Below are 19,058 nucleotides of genomic sequence, written 5' to 3'. Positions count from 1 at the left end.
TTTTTTTCTTTTTTTTTGTTTGTTTTTTGTGTTTTTGTTTTGTTTTGTTTTTTAATTTTCTTGCTCTTCAGCAACTGAGTTGGCTTGATCTGAGTAACTCTGGTGATTCTTAAGACTAACCCTTGCTATTCTTTAGAGGAGTACCCAACCCTTCTTTGAAGAAGGATGTGTATTCTAACTTTTATATAGTAAGATGTTCAGCCTAAGAAACAGAATTAAATGCAGACTACTTCAGGTGCACCAGTGTGAATGTTTAGGTGCCTTCAAACTTCAAACAAAACAAAAAGGTTTTATGAGAAAGAGGTTGTTTATATAGTAGAATCTACTGATGTTGGACTGAAGTGACGTCCTGTTGGTAAAAGCAGAAAGAAAATCTTAATCCGGATCTCAATGCATGACAGTGGGGAAGAAACATGGTAAGGTAAGGCCAGTAGGACTGGTGGTGTGAAAGCTTCACAGTTTTCCTGTTGCGGTTAACCCCAAAGCTACATTTGGCTGTATAATCAGGCATGGATGGGTGATATTTTCCCTAACACAGTTTCTGTTTCTCACCTGTGACCTGTAGGGAACACCTTTAACCCCATATGTAATAAACTATAACCCCAGTTTACTTAAATCCTTATGTTTGTCATGGGATGACTTCTGCACCTGATGGTTTTGCCACTGCATTAGACTGTGTCTCTTGTCTTTGTTTCCTTGTTGTCTCTGTAAGGCTCTGCTGTCTCCCTGTGCTTCAAACTGTACCTTTTTGCCTACTTTCTTTGTATCAGTGTAAAAGTAGACCATGTCTTTCTGGCTTGAAATAGAGCATTGCTGCCTGGTTCCTCTTTCTGCCTTCCCTGCTTGACTTTTCCATTTGACTAATCATTTTAGTTTGGAAGATCTTATACTCTTATGATCTGTGGAGAGAACAGACTTGTGAAAATTTGAGAAGGATTTCAGACCTACAGCTGCTCTAAACGTAGGTGGAGTATAAATAGAAACATGAGGTAACAAGGTAACTGCTGTATTTTCCAAGCTTTCTGGAAAAAAAGTCAGTTTCAAATCACATGTATGTGAATAGCTTGAACTTACTTATTCCAAGGATTTTCTAGTACTAAAGTCTGTATTTGCCTCAGCATGGTTTTGCCCATCTGATAAAGAGTTTATTCAAATAAAATTTAAAGTGACTAGACTTTTTTTTTTTTAAGCATCTACTTTTATTATTGCTGTTCCCTTTGCTGGAATAAACTCTGCTATATATTCAGCTATGCTGCTGCTGAGAAATCACAGGCTGCTCTAAATTCTACAATTTCTGTCAAAGTTCCCAAATAATTTTTTTGGTTTTGGGTTTTTTTTTTTTTTAGCTGTGATTTTACTACCATTTAGTAACTCATTATTTCCATAAATTCTTCTCTACTTTTGGCGCCCTGCCAGGGCACCAGCTGCTGACAGAAGCCTGTAAGTGCCCTGATGTGTGCAACGGATAAGACATTTTGTGGAGAGTCCTCTCCTGACCTCACCTAGCAAATGATTCTTAGCAGTGGAAAATGTAGTAAGCTCCTTTAGCAAGTGCTCTATTGTTTGCTGAGACAATGCAGCAGCACTAAAATACAAATCTTATATAGAGTATTTTACATTTGTTCAGTTGTGGTGCCAAGTACGAAGGAGCATTACAGTCATCATCAGAGTGTCAGCCTTGAACTCCTTCATGCTGCATTTGTGTTTCATAGTGAGGTTCTTCAGTTAGTGGTACAGGAATATTGCTACTGAAGGAACAGCTGTGATGCCAGAGTTAAAGAAATGGTTGGTAACAGACAGAGGGTCACAATCTCATTTCTAAAAATAAAAGATGGGAAGTGAATTTAGCCCTGGAGTCTTGCTCGGTCTTTTTCCTTATCCTGGAAAGCATTGGGGAGAAAATACCTTTGTGTTTCTGGTGGGGAAGACCCTCTTCTGCCTATTGCCTTCTTCCTATTACCCCAAACTGTATTCTGTGTTACTGTTCTGTGTTGCCAGAACATGTTTTGGGGTAACAGGAGATCTTGGCTTTCCCTGCTTTTACAAGAAGGTCCTACATGCTCCATGTCATGCATTGTTGCTGAGGGCAGGAGTATAAGATCAGATAAGAATAATCCTGTTTGGAGTTATTTAGAAGGCCAGCAATTCAGATACTCCATTAGTTCAAAAAATACCAGTAAAATATGGTTCTTGAATTGTTGAATTCCAGAGAAAATTTCAATTTCACGTCTTACCGCCTTGTCCCTGAAAGGCATAGACAAGATAACAGCCTCTCTTGGACTTTCTTTGAAACAAGAATGAAGAGAAATTTTTAGGGAATGTGCTCTGCAACCTAAGTATTGATTGCAACCAGGTGTTTTTTTGTTTTTTTTTTCCCAGAATAGCCAATAATTCCAAAAATCAGTGTCCAGAAAAACGTGTAAAGGACTTTGAAGCTAATAGAGGATATGATGCTATCTTTATAGTGATACCAGTCAGCATTTTGTTTTTAAACATTTTTGTCTAATTCAACATATTAAAAGATGACATTTATTCTGTTTTTTATGAAAAATAAAATGGAAATTAAAAGATCTCTTGAAAGATTTTAGACCTTTACAATTGCTTCTGAGTCTTCCAAGAGTTTAAAACAGCCAAAACAATAAAGCTGCTGAAATTATACAGATCTTATCTCAGGCATAGTTGGGTTAGCAGTGTTAGATATGTATGGACTTCTAGCTGGTTAATCATTTGGATTCTGTTTGTCTTTTGTGAAAACAAAATTGCTCAGTTTAAGTAGTTATAAATGACAAAAGAGTGCAATCTCATTTTTAAGAAGATTGCTGCACTGATTAGAGTAAGATTCTTCTCTTAACTTAAAAATCATCACACAGACAAAACAGTGAAGAAGTGTTCTGCAACATAGTACTCCTTGCATTCATAAATATTTATTTCAGAGACTGTATGGCAATGTGAATGGTTTGATTACTCTGCAGAGGAGAGCATAATGTCATTAAGCAGAGGACTTGTTATTGAGTGTCTTATAAGAAATCCTGGCAGCTGAGAATGTGGGATGATGATGAGTTAGAAGAGCTTTATCAACTAACTTGTTTGACTACTGGATAATGTATAAAACAGTGAGTGCAAATGGTGTGCAACACAAAGGAAATGTTTTCCCTTTGTGGTCTGAGTCTTTTGTTTTCTAGCACAAAGCACAATTCTTTAATAACTTATGACAGAAAAAGAGAAAGCCACATTCTTCGAAATGTGTCCCACTTCTCCATGGCATTCATTTTGTGTGTGTGCATCTGCTTTATTTACTGGATTAAAAAAGAGTAGTCTTTATGTCAGATTAAAACAAAGGCATTTCTCTAGTTTACCCCTGTGTGTATTCACTCCGAGGCTTTCTTAATTTTAAAACCAGAAAGAAAGCCCTATCCCATCCAGAAGCAACTTTTGTTTGAGGTTGACTTGGGAATCACAAAAAGTTTTCAGATTCTTGCTAAGCTAAACCTGAGGCCATAACTGTGAGGAAATGTATTATTTTAGTAGCTCAGCACAATTAAGGTAAAAGGAATAATTAAAAAAATCACGTAAGTCTGTGGCAGCCTTGAAAGTAGCCTTTAAAACAACTCTGCCATCTCCACCATTTTTCCGCAACTTCTTCATTATCCATGTTTTTATATGTTACATTTTATGTTGTTATATATACAGAAAGATGGAGTTCACATCATAACTGGATTTCTCAGTTCATTCACTACACGAGTCCTTTCGCTAGTGGAAGGTTTTCCAGTGATCCTTCCTGCTTTCTCTCTTTTTGACTTCTCTATGAATGACCTTCTTTGTTGCAGCTAGTTTAGTTTTAACTTAGGTAGTGGAAATGGGGACACTCAGAAATTACTTCTGCAAGTGTTCACATGAGCCAAGACCTGTTTATGATGGATAACCGCTATGTTTCTTGAGAGCAGTAGGGTAAGCATTCACTTCTGTAGCCATAATTAGATTTCATTATTCACTTACTCTGCTGGAGGAGCTGATCTGTTGTGAGGCCATAAACAGGACTGCTGTTTAGATCTATAAATTTATATCTGAATTTAGTCCTGTCATTTTCACTGATTTATAGATGTGTGTCAAACATTTTCTGGACCTTCAGGGATCCTTGAGTTTTTGTGTCCAGGTATTTGGTTTTAGGACTGTATCTATAATCATGTTAGCCTCTTCCTTTCATCATGTTTTTTTTAGATTTTTTTTTTAAATGTTTATATTGAAAGCTTAGGAAGGCTTGCATCCAACTATTATAATTATACATACTATATGTAACTATTACAATTATAAAAGCCAGGTACTAAATTCAGTCTGCATCATGCTGCAAAATCAATTCCAGCGAATCATCTCTTGCATGATTAGGTGGCTTCAGGCACAGAGGAAAAACCCTTTAATTAGCCAGGAGAAGATAAGTCATTGCAAGGTACTTTGATAACTTGTCTTCAGCTGCAAGTGCAGCAAATACTGAGAAAAAGATTGTAGAAAATTTTCAGGAAGTATTTTACTTAATAATAAGAAAAAGATTAATTCAAATTTGGGGCTTTTCACCCTCAATGTTAATATCTAAGTATGTTAATTCACCTTTGAACATCAAAATTGCCTGATCAGTGTTGGCTAAGCTGACTTCCCATCATCTATTCTTAAAATAACTGTCATAGTTTTTCATATTATTTGATTGTTATCAATGGAACATACTGTTTTTAGGGAGAGTGTTGGCCATTGAACCATTGAAAGCAGCCTGTCTGTTAACTTTGTTTCTCAGTACTTTTGTTTACTTAAAAAAAAAAAAAAAGCTTATAGAACCATATCAATGGCATTCTTCAGTCCTTGCAGTTTCTTAAGAGATTAAGCGATTCCTACCAGTAAGATAGGAATACTTATCAATTTAGAGCTTCCTGTCAAGTTTTATGTACACGGCTTAAATATAAATCAGTTAGAAATGTATCATTGAGAAATCATTGCCACTTAAAGGAATATATATCCTTTATATGGGCTAGACATGAAAAGCCCAGAAGGAACGAAGATGCCTTTGGAAAGGCTTGATTAGATACATGTGCTTGCAGTACAATATGTTTTCTAGAATCAGTATGTGTAACAGTGAGTTTTACAAGTACCTTCAGTCAGCCTTATGACAGGCCTAATCTTTAACATTTTTAAGGTAGTCAGATAACATAGACATGCTGCTGGACCTATTTTTTATCTTTTTTTTTCTTTGGTACTGTAAAAGAGTGATAATTGTAGTTATTTTTTATGACCATTATGTGTATCACAGTTTACTTTTTGATTGATTAGATATAGGCTAAGAAGACAAAGAAGAAAGATGGTAGTGACCAGTTTTAAGACACTGCTGGATCCAGTACTTAAAGGAAGTTAATGGAAAATAGAGGACCTTTGAGACATTCCTTTCCTGGAATACACCACCAACACATGTGCTTTTCTGCCAAGGACATAGTACAAAAGAGTCACAGTATCAGAGTCAAGGGACTTTTCAGCCATATGACCTGTGGATGGTCTGCCTCCCAGAACAATTTTGGTAGAGATCATCTATGAAGGGCCTCCGCACTGCTTAGCCAGGTGGCCATCATTCTCTGTGACCAAATCTTATCCTGATGATGGACTCCCTTGATTATATGGACGGCTAATACTAGGAAAGAGAGTGCAGGAAATCAATCCCTGGCTACTTATTGTATTCTGGATCTGTTACTACTATAGTGAGGTGCAATAGTGATGAAATGATCAGAAGAAACAAGATTTCAGGCAAGGGAATCTTGCTTGGTGTAGGATTAAGTTGTAAATGGCTGTGCTGTGCTTTCTTTGGAAACTCAGTCTCATCCTTATTAGCTACACAGTAGTGCATTGCTAAGTGTGCTTGCTTGGGAGCTGCCAATATTTATTGTGCCAGCTTGTGACCTTGCAGTGGGCTGAGTATAATGTGGATCTAGTGCTTATTTGTCTAATACTGTACTGCCTAATGCAATTTGTGAATCCCTCTTCCAGATGAATCTGACAGGGCAAGCAGGTACTAGAAAAGTTTCCTCAGGTGATTTCAGTATGCTCTTGGAAATTGTCTTGGCTCCCAAACATTTCAGGCTCAGGATACAGGGAAATTATTTATAAAACCACCATGTATCAGGGACATGCATCATAGAATCTTAATTTAAAGTAGGTGTTCCACTTTGCAGTGTAGTGTAAGTGGAAGCATCAGCAACCTGGGGTCATTGTTGCATCCTCAGGGCTGACAGATCCCACTTCCAACATCTTGTAATTGCTGTTTGGGAGTTAAATTACTTAGAGTTCTATATTTGACACACAGTGAAGGGCTGAATTTTATTAACTACGTGTTGTGGTTTAAGCCTCGAGAGCTGATTATTTCATATGTGGCTAGGTATATCCATGGAGGTTTTGAGAGACACCTGTTCGTTAACTGCCCTTGCTCTATCAAGATTTGTTTCTCTATCCAAGTAATAAAATATCATTTTTGATGAAGGTGAAGCCATATAAGCTGTGGGGATGTAAAAATTGGGAGTTTGTTTGTTTTATTTTTCTAATGTGCAGTGAAAAGATTTTATTGTAAGACTTAACAAAATAAGTCTTACAATTATCCCCTCATAATTTCACTTCCCTTGGGCCATTCTGAATAATCTCTGTAAAGTGGCATTGGTCCAGGATTGTGCTGGTCTTGAATAAATTTAGTTATTAGTTTATTTTTAAATACTGACTTAGGTGACTTTTCATTGGTAAACAGTGGTAATAACTAAAGGAAAGAAATAAGATCCTGAGGGATCCCCACACTGCCTGCAGAGTAAGTTCTCAGAAGGTTTTAGTTGAAACTGTTAGTATTATTTTGCAGCTAAAATTAATTCCAGCTGAGAAAACTATGCCAAAATTGTCTTGTTTGCCTAGTTTAGTAAGAAAACTTTTGCGTTTAGTTTGAAACTGTTTTTCACTTTCCACTTTTTGACAAATCACATAATGAAATTGAGGCAACCAATTTAGTATTTGTTAATGTAGTAGAATAATAAAGTTAGCCAGTGATAGGTTGTTGATGAATTCCCACCCTCCCTCCCACGCCAGTGTGCAGTGTGATTAGAGATGATACAAGATATGGAAAACCCATATTCTTTTTTAAATGTAAATAAATACAGCAGTTTTGAAGACACAAAGGTAGCAATTCGGAGTTACAGCAATATGAGGAAAACGTGCAAAACCAGCATTATGCTAAAAACTTCTGTAAAACAAACAGTCAAAGCTTGTGCTTTCAAATATTTATTCTCTTAAGGCTGAATCATAGAATAGTTATGGTTGGAAAGGACCTTAAGATCATCTATTTCCAACCCCCTGCCATGGGCAGGTACACCTCCCACTAAACTGTGCCACCCAGTAGAATAATTCACTACCATTGGGGTACAATGGATATACAACTCTTATTTCTGCCATTGGGATATGATTCATTGTTGGTTTTGATTGCAAGACAAATAATAATAAGAAATCCAAGATGAAACTAATTAAGGTTCAACTGACTTCAATCATTAATATTTGATTTAACCATTTTTATACATATATATTTTATTTTTTTTACATGAAAGAAGCAGTACCATCGTTTTACTAATAGAGATGAGCATCTCTTAGTGTAAAGTTTGGAAAGCATAGTTATACCACTATTATTGATGGCAAAATAAGGAAAAAATGGCACGATGCTGCAAAAATTGTACCAATTCTAGACTTGCTATCTACTTAATATTTGTTTAAAACTTATGCTTTTACTGAAAATTAGTATGTTGACATTAAAATTAGAGATCATTAGGTGAACTGGTCTGTTGGTTAGGAAAAATTAAAAACTAGCTTCAGGCATAATAAGCAACTTCATTATAATAATGAAAAATATTTTACTATGGTTAAAAATTAAAGTAAATTCCTAATGTTATTTTAGCTCCTAGAAAAAAGCCTAAATCTTAAATTTTTTTAAGGTTATTGAAATTAAATGTTATGTATGCAAATAGGCATTTTCAGAGCATTTGGCAGATTCCAGGGAAAATACTGTACAAAAAATATTACCAAGGTTCAAGAGAAATACCAGAGTTCTCATTACTCTGTCTCATCCTCCTGTACTTCTTAGTATGAAATTCTTTTTCAAAGTGTTAGAAACTATTACAAAGCAGTGATGCACAGCTCCTACTAATTTTATTTTCCTCAGCTACTGTACCATTGTTTTCAATTGGAAAAAGAAAAAAAGCAGCGCTTTCTAGAAATAGGTATGGGATGCACAGATTAGACTGATTGTCATAAGAACATTTTATTATTCTTTGAAAGTGTATCATCATCTTGCTGTAGTTCAGTTTTCACACGTGGACTAAGAAAAAGTTAGATTCCTGTACTTCACAGGAGCCTTGAGAATGAAACCATGTCTACCCAGAAGGTGTCAGGGGTAAAGAAGCCACATACAAAACTAAGATAACTTTTTTTGTGAGACTCTTCTGCATTCATGCACACATAATTATGAGATTTGGGTTTTGTTCTTCTTTTCTGCATTCAGCATTTCATAGAATCAGAGAATAGTTAGGGTTGGAAAGGACCTTAAGATCATCTAGTTCCAAACCCCCTGCCATAGGCAGGGCCACCTCACACTAAACCATCTCACTCAAGGCTTCGTCCAATCTGGTCTTGAACACCGCCAAGGATGGAGCATTCACAACCTCCCTCGGCAGCCTATTCCAGTGCTTCACCACCCTTACAGTAAAGAACTTCTTCCTTATATCCAATCTAAACTTCCCTTAAGTTTTAACCTATTACCGCTTGTCCTGTCACTACAGTCCCTAATGAAGAGTCCATCCCCATCATCTGTATAGGTCCCCTTCAGATACTGGAAGGCTGCTATGAGGTCTCCACACAGCCTTCTCTACTCCAGGCTGAACAGCCCCAACTTCCTCAGCCTGTCTTCATATGGGAGGGGCTCCAGTCCCCTGATCATCCTCGTGGCCCTCCTCTGGACTTGTTCCAACAGTTCCATGTCCTTTTTATGTTGAGAACACCAGAACTGCACACAATACTCCAGGTGAGGTCTCGCAAGAGCAGAGTAGAGGGGCAGGATCACCTCCCTTGACCTGCTGGTCACGCTCCTTTTGATGCAGCCCAGGATACGGTTGGCTTTCTGGGCTGCGAGCACACACTGAAGCCGGCTCATGTTCATCTTCTCATCAACCAACACCCCCAAGTCCTTCTCTGCAGGGCTGCTCTGAATCTCTTCTCTGCCCAATCTGTAGCTGTGCCTGGGATTGTTCTGACCCAGGTGTAGGACCTTGCACTTGTCATGGTTAAACCTCATGAGGTTGGCATCAGCCCACCTCACAAGTGTGTCAATGTCCCTCTGGATGGCATTCCTTCCCTCCAGGGTATCAACCGAACCACACAGCTTGGTGTCATCGGCAAACTTGCTGAGGGCGTGCTCAATCCCACTGTCCATGTCAGCGAGAAAGATGTTGAGCAAGATCAATCCCAACACCGATCCCTGAGGGACACCACTCGTTACTGGTCTCCAGCTGGACAGTGAGCCATTGACCACAACTCTTTGCGTGCGGCCATCCAGCCAGTTCTTTATCCACCCATCAAATTGATGTCCCTCCAATTTAGAGACAAGGATGTCGTGTGGGACAGTGTCGAACGCTTTACACAAGTCCAGGTAGATGACATCAACAGCTCTACCCCTGTCCATCAGTTCCATAGCCCCATCATAGAAAGCCACCAAATTGGTCAGGCAGGATTTCCCCTTAGTGAAGCCATGCTGGCTGTCACCAGGCACCTTGTTGATTTTCATGTGCCTCAGCATGCCTTCCAGGAGAATCTGCTCCAAGATTTTGCCAGGCACAGAGGTGAGACTGACTGGTCTGTAGCTCCCTGGGTCATCCATTTCCCCCTTCTTGAAAATGAGGGTTATATTAAATGGGGGTTATATTTTATATTATTTCATATTCTCCTTTGCTTATTTTAGACTACTCCGGAGCAGCAAGCTGACCCTTTTATCAAAGTGGCAGAACAAAACAGCGTCAGGAGCTAATATATATTGCCTATCTTGCTGCATGTACCTGATTCCTCACTGAGGCAAAGTCAGAGGAGGAAGAGCAGCTGCTTGATGAGCTTGTTGGGATTTGCAGTATGTCACTACCACTTTTAAATGGGCACTACCTGTGAGGTTGTGAACATTGTGCTAATAGATTCTTCACTTCCCTGTTAGGTGGAGGTGTGCTTCTCTGTTAGTTGGCTGTTCATTAAAGCAGATGACTTTTCTGCTTGTTTTTTCAGGTGATTGGGCAGATTTCAGAAAGCTAAAGGAAAGGCAGTTGTGTCGGGCAATTGCTAATTAATCTGCAGTCCAAACCTTTTCCAGCCAAAATTCAAGTTACTCTTCCATCAGGCTGATCAGCCCACTAATACTTTTGCCTTTTAAAAGGTGTGGTGAGCCATCTTTGTGGCATGCTTGGGGGGTTAGTTTCTGCAGGAAGAGGGAGTTGACTGAGGGTGGAGGAGTGATCCAGAAGATTCCAGAACAATCTGGAATGGCTTGGGGCGGGATTTGCTTGAGGTCCTTCCCAGTATCCTGTCAGGGGGGCATCTTGGCGAGATGGCCAGTTGGTACATGCTGCCTGTGTGAGGGCTCTGAAGGCAGCCCCAACCCTGAGGGGCAGCAGGTTTGGGCAATGCCTGAAGGTGGAAGAAATGGTGTATATGAGCATGCTGGGGTTTGGGGAGAAAGGGGCTGTCTGGAGAAGGTTTGGTCTGCCTCTTTCAAAAGGGAGATTAAGGACCTTTGAGACTAAGGCAGGAGGGAGTTGGTGTGTGATGAGCTGCTGGAGCAGGCATTTCAGCTGCCCAAGGACCCAAGTGAGCCTTTGTAACATTAAGTGTGTATGAGTGCAAAGGAGTAACTAGGAACATGGTATGTGATATGAAGCTTGGGATGATAAAGATGCAAATTTGGTTGAATGTCCCATTTGCACTGCACCTGTTTAACCCTTGACTGTTGATGAAGAAACACCCTCAAAGAATGTAATATCAAATTAAATATAGGAGCCTAAGGAATGTAAGTTTATGATAACACTTTTGGTATGTTGCAGGTGTGTCTCTGACTTACATGTCTTGTTTATATACTTGTTCATTTAATGTTTATTCAAAAGCAAAACAAACCCTGCTTCTTGTTTCTTACACAGGTGCTACTCAGCCTCTTTATAAATGCAGCCATTGTATTTTAAGAGTTGAGAGTATTAGAGTGCCATAATCTTCCTACACTGTCATACTGCTGTTTTTACACTGAAACTGCAGTTTAAGAAAAGCTAAATGATTGTGGTTGTGTGTGAATAAATAAAAAGTTCTTTAGCCGTGGAAATCCTCATATCATTAAGTTCCCAGTTTCAGAATTTTATGACTTTTAATCACATATCTGCTTGTTCTGTGAGCGTGTGCTTTGCTTAATTCAAACTCTCTTGGTTACTCTAACATTAAATATTGTTTATGTGCTTAGGATGTATAAAATAATGGAAGAAATAGAATTATGACAGTGATGTATGGATGTATTTTTTAAATCATACATAAGCACAAGTAACTATCAATCTATTCACACAGCTGTTTTTACTTTATTGACCCTACTTACTAAAAATGTTAAATGTACTCATGGTACCATGAAAAAAAAAAAAGAAAGAAAAGTGTGTTCTAAATCACTGCTTTTGAGCTGCTATTGCTGTGCTTGTATTGTTACTGTTATGGTCAAATGACTTCAGAAAATACGTATTTTGGAGAATATTCTCTCTTGGTAAAGTCAAGGCTGTTACTTGAAATGTAGGTTGTAGAATGCGTTCAAAGACATTAGTTGTAAATCAAACCAATTATTTCTCTAGAAAGCTTTGATTTATGAATGTCAAATTAACTTTTCCAAACTTGATGTAATTTATCTCCAATCTGGAGATTTTCAAAAAAAGAAAATTAAATGTATTCACACTGTGCACTCAAGGTAAATTTTTGATGCAGTATTAATCAATAACAATGTCTTCTAGGATGATGGGGACATAATTCAACAGATTCATTTGGAACAGCTGTCATTCTTCTAGCTGACAGAGGGACCAGAAAAAAAAGTAAGAAGAATTTGTTCTTTTAGCAAAAAAGTGTGTTTTAAATCCCGTCTTTTTTTTTTTTTCCTCCAGTAGCTTAATAACACAAAAATGAATGTTAGGAGCTTAGAGAGAGAAGTATCAAACAGATAAAGTTTAAATTTTGTAACTGGCATTGTATAATATTGAAGAAAGTTAGTGTGATACTTTATTAAAATAGGATTCTCCAGGGATACAGAAAACGTGCTGTGTCTTCTCTTATGTATGTACAAAAAATAATTCTATGATCTGGGATAGATTTATTGATTGCCTCATTCTGTTGGAGGACATTTCTGGCACTGAGGTGTAGACCTGTCACATATATCATGATATGTTAGAGATCTGTCAGGTCTATGGCTCTTTCTGAACTTTGCTTTCAGAAAAATGCAGTTGAGCATTATAGGCAGAAGTTTGACATTTCCAAGTTAAAATCAATCTTCTTTAGGTGGTGTTTCTCAAACAAGACTTAGGCTTTGATTGCACAAGTAGTAGTTTCACGTATTTGGGGGTGCCACATGGACAAAGAATAATTTGGGTAACAGATTCAACAGGTGTTCTGTAATGACTATAAATTGGAGAAACGATGGTAAAAGAGGTACTCAGGGCAGACGGCAAATCAAGCACTGATATGCTGTTGCCACAAATATGAACGTAAAAGTATGAGCTTACATTTCTTTTTAAATATGGGCACTAACAATGTAAACACAGCCTGTTGTGAACTAGTATACCATATTGAGAAGGAAAGAAAAGAAAGGAGTAAGAGCTGTTAAAAGCAATTGCTAAAAGTGTGATAAACAATGTCCTAAATGTATAGGAGGGGGAGGGCAGATGAAGCACTGTTGTAACTGATGGACATTGAACTTAAAAATGAATGTAAAAAATGTTCAACAATTGATGTAATTGTAAAATACATTGAAACAAAGGCAACCATTGTGTCAATGCAGGTCCTTGTCCAGCTGGCCAGCATATGAGCTTTTACTTAGGCAGTATGTTGTTACTAGAGACAAGACACAAATGAGGTAGTTGTATGCTAATGGCTGTATCTAAAGATAACAGAAGTCTAAGGAGAAGCACAGAAAAGATTCATATACAGTCAAGCAAGCACAAAATTAAGATGCTAGGAGTGTGATGGTAAAATATTTTTATGTTGCGTTGCTGCCCAGGAAAGACATTTGGAAATAATGAACAAAACTATGGTCTTGTGTTCTTATTTGTTATATTCAGGAAGATAGTAATCAGAAAAGTAAGTAAAAAAAAAAAATAATTATTTGATACTTAGTTTTCCCCTTACAATAAAATGCAGCATGGAAATTCCAACAGAGTAGCCATTTCTGTTACAGAGTATAACCATGTGGAATGAAGAATTGCATCAACCTGTATATGTCTATGTTGATGCTTTCAGCTGGCTTTTGAATTTGATAGAACTGAACCTTTGGTACAGACAGGCGGTATAATAAAAAGAATATTATAATGGTCAAGTAATGTTAACAGAACCACAGAGAAAGGAAAAGAAAGTAACAGAGGTAGAGGTCAGATTTACTGTTGTCAGTCAGATACAGGCCTGAATTGAGTGGTGTGGTTTTTTTTTTCTGTAAGAAATAAACAGGTGAAAACAGTCTATATGGATGTAGCACTGAAATGTGAGACAGTATTCTAAATTTGTTAATATTTTTACCCACAGTGAGTAAAGACAATAATTCTTACAAAATGTTTCTGTTATGTCAAATGTCAAGACCATTCTTTAGACCTGTTGCCATATAGATATGCTGATTTTACATAGAGAAATATTATTTTTTTACCTGCCTGCATAGGTCATGAAGCTAGAGAGGTTTTCTTTAAATAGTTTTAAATATCTGTGTAAGATAATTAGTTCTTCTAAGAGACATATTTATTGGAATGCGTTATATTGAGGAAACATAGAACATAATGGCCGTTTTCTTGACCAGTTTTTCAGAAACCTTAGGAAGCCTTTTTTGGTACCTTCTGTTGTACAGTATCTGGTGATATTATTGTTACAACGCTGCCTATTTAAATCAAGAGTTTTCAGCCTGGTAATTTCTCATTTTAGTCACTATAATATGATTTTTCCACTCAAATTATAGTGTCAGCCACAAAATTCTGACTCCATTTTGTTAAGAAGTTTAGCAATGCGTGTAATTAGGGGAGAAATGGTTTCGTACCTTTAAGTTTCTAACAGTTGTTTCATTGAGAACAATGGTAAAAGTTCTTAGATCACAGAAATAGTCTTAAATTTAAGTAAGATGACGTCTAAGATGGACTGATAATTTCTTGTCCTTGTTGTTACTAATAGCAAGTTTTAAAAAGAGTATCTATTTTGAAGCTAAGGGCAGTGAGAGAAAAAAATCCGTTCCATTCCACAGTAGGCACTATGAACACAGATTGCCTTCACCCCAGAAAACCTCATCACTGAGATGTTTTAAACAAGTATTTGTTTCTAAAAGTTGGAGAAGCTAAGGAATTAAAAGCCACCTTAGTTTTAAAAGCATGTTTTCTGAGAATTAATAAAATGACACTTTGTCTTAATTTTGTGTCTCCAGTCATGCAGGAAATTAGAGGACTAGCTTCATCCTGCAGAACTTTGATTTTTCAAGCTTCAGACTCAGTTTGGCAGTCTGTATTGCTCAAATTAGCTTGTAAATGAATTATTTGTTTCTAAAGTGCAACTGATATCAACTTGCATACAAATATTTTAATATATGAGCATATAACTCATTTGATTCTGTAATTATAAGATGGCTGCTCTTGTTGAGGTGCATATTTGCTCTGAATCTTAGTATTAATTTGTATTACTGAGTTTCTCAAACTGCAGTGTGTCATTATTAAGTATAATTTTGAATGGCCTTTTTTCCATCCTGTAATTTTCTCAGTTGCAAGCTTGATCTTATTTTGGGCTAGAATGCTCTCAAAAATCATTTAGCCTATGTGCATGAAGATTGACAATGGCAAGTCTGGATGAAGATGATGTTAAAAAAATCATTTCTGTATGATTATCTAGCTGATATGAAATTATATTGTCAAGCAAGGCCTGCCTGTTGGTAGCACAAGAAAGCTTTCTGTGGGATTCCCTCTACAGGCTTACCTGCTCATCCAGAGCAGGGGAAGGAGGATACCCCAACCAACAGGGACTGCCTATCACAGATGAAAAAAAAGGGGTAAGGACTTCAGCAAGACCAGATGTGTCACACTGGTTAGACACTATGTCTTTAAAGAGCAAGTGGTAGGACTGACTGCAAAATTAGTGTTCAGATAGTCTCTTTCCTATTTTACTGGCCAACAGTTCCCCCTCAAAACCCCATGTAAACACCTTAGTCATAGTTCTAGAGAAGTCTCCTAATGTGACTAAAGTCCATTAGACTTTTGTTCCACATTGGTGCAGGAAGACTTTGTACCTGGGAGGCAGCATCAGTGACTGGAAGAGCGAGATTATTTCAGGCCTTCTAAAAATAAAAGTTATAAAGTAGTTACTTTATAAATAAGAAAGGACTGCTTACTTTTGGAAGACCTCTAGGAATAATCTATACTTTTCTCTATGTACTCTCAAATACTTAAATAGGGATGTAGACTGGCAGCCTTTTATACTTTGCTGTAGTATACTGTAGATGCAGCTTCATGGAGTTCAAAACTGTCCTTCCTTGAGTCTCTTCCTTGGAATCTTTTCCAATGAAAAGTGAGTAGTTACTGGAACTGTGAATAAAACTGTATCAGATGACCACATTCCCTGGAGCATACTGATTTTTATGTGTTCTTTTCGAAGTCTAAAAATACTGCAAATACAATTTAAAACCCATTAAAATTGTATTGTAAAAAACCCTAATTTTTTTCCTTTTTTTTTTTTCCTTGATGGCTCCTAGTTTTATATAATTATATATGAACCCTGGAGTTCATTAAAAAATATAAGTAAGACTGCAAGGCTCATGGCTACAGAGAAAAACATATCAAAGCTTTAAATGTGTAATTCCAAAAGGTTTAGCAGGAGAAGGAAAGTAAAAAATCCCAATCTATTTTTAAGTATTTGAGGATTTTCCCTTAAAAGTCTTAATCTTTGTATGATCTGACACACGAGGTTTGAACACATGGAGTTAATAATACTAAGGCAGAGACCAAAAGATTATGAATGAGGGGACATAGAAGATATGATTAAAGTAACACTGACTCTAATTAGGTAAAAAGGCAAATATGTGTAGTTGATGCGCAACTAACCTTCACTGCTTCAGACACCAGTGGTCCTAAAAAGTGAAACAGCTGGGAAAGCTTAATGCACAAATGTACAATATAGTAGTTAATGAAATAAAAATGAGCAACCCCCTGCGATTATTGATTGTACCTTGTTTTGAATCACAAGGTGCAGATGAGAGTGTTTTGAGAAAGTGAAAAAGTGTGGAAGAAATATTTGAAAATATAATCAAAGGCTTTTGTTTTGTTTGCTGTTTGTTTTGTTTTTTTGTTTGTTGTTTTGTGTTTTGTTCTTGGGGGGTGGAATTGGATTAAAAAATGGTCAAAAGAGTTTTCCTGTGTTAACAAAAGGTTGTCAGACTGATCCCTTATAATTCAAAGGTGTTTGCATAGGGTTTGCAACATTAGTGGATGCCAGATGCCATCATTGGTAGTCTAAGCTAAGCTGCTTCTGGGAATAAAACCAAAAAATTGGTAACGTGTATCAGAAGTATAACAGAAATAGCAGTAGAGGAATGCATTTTTGATAGCAGGTAAGCAAGCTAGACAAAGCTTTGTAAGAACAACATTACAGTGAAATGAAAGAGCTTATGATTATTTTGGATGGTTTGACAAAAATGTCATTTCAATGTTGATTGTCTATCAAAAGTATAAACAATGTCAGTTACTATTTGGGAGGGCAGAGGGTGGAGAATGAAGCACAGTGCCTCTCTGTTGTGTGAAGTTAGTGTTTGTCTTCAGACTCCCTGGGATAATAAAAGGTTCAGAAAAGGGAAGTCAGGATAATCAAAATCCTAGAATGGCTTCTGTATGTAGAGTGGATATGTCTTAGGATCTACAGCCTGATTGACAATTCAGTGCATATAAAATGGAAATTAATAAGTTATGGGCAGCACAAGAGGATGCACAGAAGTGATCATTGTTTGTGTCTTACGAGGCAAACTGAGTCTTGCAGATTCAAAACAAACAAAATGAGGTGATTTGACACAATGAGCTGTGACTTTGCTGCTTGTGTTTATGTGGATGTAAGGGGAAATTCCATATGATTATGGAAGAAAAATTTATTAGAAGTTAAATACCTAGAAATTGGCTCTGGCCCACAAAGTCACTGAGCTCAAAACTTTTGGAAGCTGGCAGCTTGTTTAGGTGAAACAAAAAATAATTTTCTGATGAATTTTTCCTTGAAATAATTCTCACCTGATTAGTCCTGGTCAGAATCTGAGTCACCTAAACAGTAGGAGAAAACTAAGTAAAAAATTAACATAGTCATTTATGTGGGGGTTACTTAGGCTAAGCTGTCCCACACGACATCCTTGTCTCTAAATTGGAGAGACATCAGTTTGATAGGTGGACTACTCAGTGGATAAAGAACTGGCTGGATGGCCACACACAAAGACTTGTGGTCAATGGCTCAGTGTCCAGCTGGAGACCAGTAACGAGTGGTGTCCCTCAGGGATCGGTGCTGGGACCGGTCTTGTTTAACATCTTTGTTGCTGACATGGACAGTGGGATTGAGTGCGCCCTCAGCAAGTTTGCCGATGACACCAAGCCGTGTGGTTCAGTTGATACCCTGGAGGGAAGGAATGCCATCCAGAGGGACATTGACACACTTGTGAGGTGGGCTGATGCCAACCTCATGAGGTTTAACCATGCCAAGTGCAAGGTCCTACACCTGGGTCAGAACAATCCCAGGCACAGCTACAGGTTGGGCAGAGAAGAGATTCAGAGCAGCCCTGCAGAGAAGGACTTGGGGGTGTTGGTTGATGAGAAAATGAACATGAGCCAGCTTCAGTGTGCGCTTGCAGATCAGAAAGCCAACCGTATCCTGGGCTGCATCAAAAGGAGTGTGACCAGCAGGTCAAAGGAGGTGATCCTGCCCCTCTACTCTGCTCTTGTGAGACCTCACCTGGAGTATTGTGTGCAGTTCTGGTGTCCTCAACATAAAAAGGACATGGAACTGTTGGAACAAGTGCAGAGGAGGGCCACGAGGATGATCAGGGGTCTGGAGCCCCTCCCATATGAAGACAGGCTGAGGAAGTTGGGGCTGTTCAGCCTGGGGAAGAGAAGGCTGCGTGGAGACCTCATAGCAGCCTTCCAGTATCTGAAGGGGGCCTATAGGGATGATGGGGATGGACTCTTCATTAGGGACTGTAGTGACAGGACAAGGGGTAATGGGTTAAAACTTAAACAGGGGAAGTTTAGATTGGATATAAGGAGGAAATTCTTTCCTGCTAGGGTGTCAAGGCACTGGAATAGCTTGCCTAGGGAGGTTGTGAATGCTCCATCCCTGGCGGTGTTCAAGACCAGATTGGACGAAGCCTTGAGTGAGATGGTTTAGTGTGAGGTGTCCCTGCCCATGGCAGGGGGTTTGGAACGAGATGATCTTAAGGTCCTTTCCAACCCTAACCATTCTATGATTCTATAAAAATTCAGTAGCTAAGTAACAGAATAGATGGAGTAATAGGAAAAAAAAAACCAAACAAACAAAACACCACCTTGAAATAAAAAATACAGTAAATTAGGAGCGTTTGTTTAAGTGACAAATGTTAGTCCTAGATCAAGGGATAGTAATTGTGTGCTTTCCTCCCCTAGCACCCCCCCCCCAAAAAAAAAAGAGGACAAAAAATGTTAAATGAAATATTACTTGAAGGGAAGCAAACAGTGTTGGACTTACATGCCCATGATTTTCATGCCCATGATTTTCTTTGG

At 38.0% G+C, this 19,058-nt stretch overlaps 1 long non-coding RNA gene across 2 annotated transcripts in view; it reads left to right on the top strand.

Moving 5' to 3' along the window:
- The window catches only part of LOC133264762 (uncharacterized), a 233,722-nt gene that overhangs the window by 54,134 nt on the left and 160,530 nt on the right, over nucleotides 1-19,058 (top strand). For both annotated transcript variants that reach the window (XR_009741768.1, XR_009741770.1), the window contains exon 2: nucleotides 12,063-12,140. This is a non-coding gene — a long non-coding RNA (uncharacterized LOC133264762). The remainder of the gene's footprint in view (nucleotides 1-12,062; nucleotides 12,141-19,058) is intronic.

The sequence above is a fragment of the Pezoporus flaviventris genome, unplaced genomic scaffold (genome assembly GCF_033815535.1).
Source record: "Pezoporus flaviventris isolate CSIRO_AGI_PZ_B2104156 unplaced genomic scaffold, CSIRO_AGI_Pfla_v1 ptg000001l, whole genome shotgun sequence".
Taxonomy (NCBI): domain Eukaryota; kingdom Metazoa; phylum Chordata; class Aves; order Psittaciformes; family Psittacidae; genus Pezoporus; species Pezoporus flaviventris.
The sequence above is the reverse complement of the archived record's forward strand: the minus strand, read 5'-3'. Positions and strand labels throughout refer to the sequence as shown.